This window comes from Rhineura floridana, chromosome 17, assembly GCF_030035675.1.
Source record: "Rhineura floridana isolate rRhiFlo1 chromosome 17, rRhiFlo1.hap2, whole genome shotgun sequence".
NCBI classification, from domain to species: Eukaryota; Metazoa; Chordata; class Lepidosauria; order Squamata; family Rhineuridae; genus Rhineura; species Rhineura floridana.
The window spans coordinates 29,769,781-29,774,824 of NC_084496.1; positions in this window are offsets into that span (position 1 = coordinate 29,769,781).

Here is a 5,044-nt window from a genome sequence, read left to right on the forward strand (position 1 = left end):
CTTGAATTTCCCTTTTGGAAAGAGTTTAGTTTTACTCTGGTCTGTAGTTATCCTAAAGTTTACCCCTAGACTTTACCTATTTTAGCTTAGTAAAGGTTGGTAAGAGCACCGTGCGGTTTTACTTCCTGTGATCATTTTTTATAATGAACTCAGATGATCCCATGGTAACAGCGTATCACTGCAAGAGTTCACTCTTACAGGTAAAATAAATCATTCCAACCTCTCCAGTTCAGTAGGGGATGAGCTGTCCCCCCACAATAAGAACTGGAGCAGTCTGGTGTTCTTTTTGGAAAAAAATGCAAGCTCTTGCTCATGATGTCCTTTGGACAATAAATGGCTGAGAGATTTGGGGTTCAGGGAATAAGAGGCTGGGAGGAAGGCTACTGTCCAGGTGTGTCCTGTGAATGGGCAAAGTCAAGGGCTCTTTCTCTTTAAACCAGACGGGACTGGGCGGTCCTTCAATTAGAGGTATGACCTCTTTAAAGTGGTGGAGGCTTGTCTATTAGGGCAAATGGGGCAGTATCCCACCCACCTGAGTGTGCCATCAGCCAGCCACCAACCTGCATGCCTTATTTCTTACAACTAGTCCAGGGAGTGGTCCTGGCTGTCAGCTCCCTTCTCCTTAGCCTCAGTTTTGCTCTTGTAAAACACAGCAGGCTCTGTTATTGGCTCTGGCGCCACCTACTGTTGGCCTCCCAGTGGTCCATACAAATATATAGTTGAATTTTGTCACTACATAAACAGTTTGCTGTTACATCAAAACATTATGCACCGACCTATCTTCTCTTAAAATACATATATATTTATATTCTTTGATGGATCTTGAATTATCATTTGGGTTTCCCAATCATTCCTAATTATAAGGGTTACTACAAGATAGTAATTCTTTTAGAGATCAGCCAGCAAACAGTATGATACAAGATCCATCAAAAAATATAAATATATATTTTTAAGAGAAGACAGGTCAGTAGCGTAGTGCAAAATTGTACTATATATTTGTATTGGCGATGAAGAAGACCTGTTTAGGGCAGAAACATGGTTGGTCTACAATATAAATGTTAGTTATGTAATATTTGGTTTGTCACAACACTGTTGATCATATCAGTTGATATTTGGATATATTCCATATATATATATCGAATACTTAGAATTTTTAGACATTTTATTCATTTGTATTTTTCCCTGTATTGTTATATACATATTAATTGTTTGAGGAGATTAAAGTTGGATATTTTTCTCTATTTTATTAACTTTGCCATTATACTTTTCAGACTTAGATAAACAAATCCAATTCTGTATTGCTATCCATCTTCTGTAGGTTGGGTTTATATTTCCTTGTTCTTTCAGAACACCCGAAGGAATTCTCTTGGGAGATTGACTCAAGGTTTGTCTCAGCCTTCCCCAACCTGGTGCCCTCCAGAAGTTGCAGGTATACAGTTCCCATCATCCCTGACCACACTGGCCATTCAGACTGGGGCTGGTGGGTCCAGAACATCCAAAGGGCCCCAGATTCAGGAAGGCATTCTGTTTCCAGCAACGTGTAGCTGGTTGCCTCTGGGACGCTCATGCAAGCAGGATAGGAAGGCAATTGCTCTCCCCTGTCTGAGAATCTGGTACTTCGAAGTATACTGCTCCTGAACATGGAGGTTCCATTCAGCAATCATGAATAAGAACAGTTAAAAGACATCCCCCACCCATGCTCCTTTTGCAAACTGCCATTCTGCATTTCTCTGATATGAATCCAACTGAACTTTATTCAGCTTTGAATGAGTATCTCTTGTTGGGATGCTTTCAAAGCTAAAATGAAAGGGGGAATGGAGGTAAGAATTCGGGGGTAGGGGTGGAAACGTTTGGAATATGCAGAAGGCATCTCTGTTGTGTATTGCCAAATCATTGTGGGTATCATTTTCAAATTAGATGTTATGCTGCCAAACCATTATCGATCTAATTTTCTCTGCAGAATGCTTATTAATGTTATCTTGTTACCCCTTGATGCATATGGCCTTGTGATGTGGGAAAGGCAGGCTGTAATTGTCCCTTGGCAGGGAATCATTCATATTTTCCTATCTAGAAAAGAACAAGCAGCGTATGCAGTTACACTAATGACTTCGTTTCTGAAGACTTCATGTACGGTGTATGTGGCGTTCTTAACGTATTATGGCTAGATTTAACAATCGTTCATTTTAAATATCCCATTTTAGAAGTGCATGTTTTGCTTACTAAATGCCAAGCTCTCCCCTCTCCCCTCTCTCTTTCTCATTTATTTTAAGGCTGCTTTAAAATATCCGTGCATGCTTCCACACACACACACAGTTAACATTTTTATCTTTTTCTTTTACTGCCTCTAGAGCGTATTTGCAGTTTGAACTCGAGTGGGGTAAGCGAGCGTTGGAAAGAAGCCAAAAATGTACAGGCTTCTGCATTTAGGATGGCATCACAGATTTGCATGAAATGTGCATGTGCTGAGTTTATAGGTATAGATGCCAATTTAGGAATAATTGCTATAGTGGGGGGGGGCTGTGACCAGGGCCCCCAGGTCTGGTCAGTCGGCTGCCCAGGTGCCAAGTGTGGATGGGCAGCTTCAAGGCTCCTGCTTCCCTTCTTAGGCTTCTTTCTCTTCAAACTGGACTTGGAACAGACTTCAAATGAAGGGCATCTTCAACTGGCAGACCCATCAACACCTAGACAACAGCCTGAACAGATATACAGGTCACCTGGTCAGTCTCTCCCCACGAGAGTATCTGCATTTAAATTATAGTTGTTGTTTTTCAAAAGTGCATCTATCTATTAATGACAACAATATGAATAATATAAATTAGAATATGCAAATTTTATGCAACCCCATGCCTCCTTTTGGTCATGCATTTCCAATCTTTTGGTGATGCCTGAATGGCCACCCTAGGGCCACTATTTACATGAGAAGAAAAGGGGGGGGAAGTGCTTTCACACAGTTAACAGTCACACCTCCTAGCTCTGGCTGGTACAACAGCTGCATTGCTCCTTGACCAGAAGAGTTTTGCCTAGTTTAAATGAAATAGAAACAGTTTAGAAGTTCTATTTCTTAGCAGAGTATATATTTTGCAAAAGCAGAATGAGAATTAACTAGCCCGCCTTCCCCTTATACAGACTAGCTGAATAAAAGAACAGAGACAGTCTTCTTTGGTAAAAAGTATTAAGGATGTTTACTCACAACCTTTCATATGTTCAGGAAACATAGGCTCTAGCTTGGAGAGAAAAGATAGAAGTAGGTAGTAGATTTAGTCCATGATTGGGATCATCTGGGAGAAAAGCCTATGGATGCTTCTCTCTCTTGTGGTTTAATGGAGAACTATGCTAATAAGAGAACAACATCTCTTAACAAAGAAGAGGAAGAGAAGAAGGGAATTAGCACCTATAAACAGGAAGTTACAGCACAGTAAGCAAGCATAGAGGTGTCCCCAAATTCTGGCTAGAAGAAATCTCTCTGTTAAAGGGCATGCAAGCTTGCCTATCCCAACAAGTTTGACCACAGTAGGCCAGGCACCGGTGACTGCAGGATTAGATTACTGCAGTGCCCTCTATGTGGGCCTTCCCTTGAGCTTGGTCTGGAAAGCGCAGTTAGGGCAAAATGCTGCAGCACGGTTGCTGACAGGAGCTGGCAGGAGTGAGACTCTGTCAGCTTGTAACAGTTTTGCTCAGAGATCTGCACTGACTACCAATTTGTTGTAGCATGGGACTAGTTTACCCAAAGGATTGCCTTACCCACTCAACCACTTTGATCTGCAGAACTGGCACTTTTACAAGTGCCACATAATGTTCATTCCAATTGTTTGGTGGGGCAGCTCCTACACTCTGGAACTTCCTACCCATTGACGTTAGGTAGGCACCTTTCCTGTATTCTTTTCAGCACTAGCTGGCTACAAATGTTTCTGTAAGAACATAAGAAAAGCCTACTGGATCAGGCCACTGGCCCACTGAGTCCAGGATACTGATCTCACAGTGGCCAAATGGATGCCCCACTGGGAAGCCCCCAAGCAGGACCTGAGTGCAAGAGCACCCTCCCCTCCTGCGGCTTCCAGCAACTGGTATTCAGAAACATATTGTCTCCCCCATGGAGGCCAAGCATACCCAGACGTGTAAATTAGTAAAGTTAAGATGTTTTTATCTGTAATTTTAACTTATAATGTATACTTTTTTTACTGTTGATTTTAGTCATTTTGCTTTTTTTATAAATTTGTTTTCAATGTTTTAACGGACAGTTTTAATGCCTATTTTATATTGTTTGTAAACCCCTTAGTGGTTTTATTTAGAGTTAAGCAGTATATGAATTTTGTTAAATAAAATAAAAATAATTGAAATCTAGTTTGACCCTGAGCTCCATGCTTCAAGGGTGGATGTTCCCCCTCCAGCTCTCCCCATTTTTGTTGAAACGGCATTTTGAGGTGGTTGTTGGATGAAATGCAACGGTTTCTGCAACATGCTAGTCTCCTGCCATCCAGGAACAGTTTTAGCCTCTGTTGGGCTCTGGGTGTAAACAGGGCCTAACAGGTATCAAAGGTTCACTATAAGCAGGCCTGGGGAAACTTTGGCCCTCCAGATGTTGCAGAACTACAACTCCAGTCCGTTGGCTGTGCTTGCTGAGGTTGATGAGAATTGGACTTCAGTACGAAGTTGCTTTTTGCTGCAACAGACTAACACAACTGTTGAAGGCAGTCTGCTTCCAAATGCCAGTTGCTGGGAACTGCAGGAGGGGAGAGTGCTGGGGCATTCGGGTCCTCTTTCCATGGCCTGCTCCAAATCATCCTTCTTGCTCCACAACTCAAAGAAGAGCAAACTGTGTTGTGATGCAATCTACCTGGCAAGAACACATCTTCGGAGGCCAAACAGCTTCCCCCAGTCTTGTGCTGTGTTTTTTTTTAAAGAAGTAAATCTATTAATATGATTATTATTACTTTCTATCTATGAGGATAAGGAGAAATATGCAGGCAGCATTGTGCTCAGCTGTTCGGCAAGAAGTAAATGAGTGCACAGGCAATGGCGTAACTGACAAGCATGAAGCATGTAC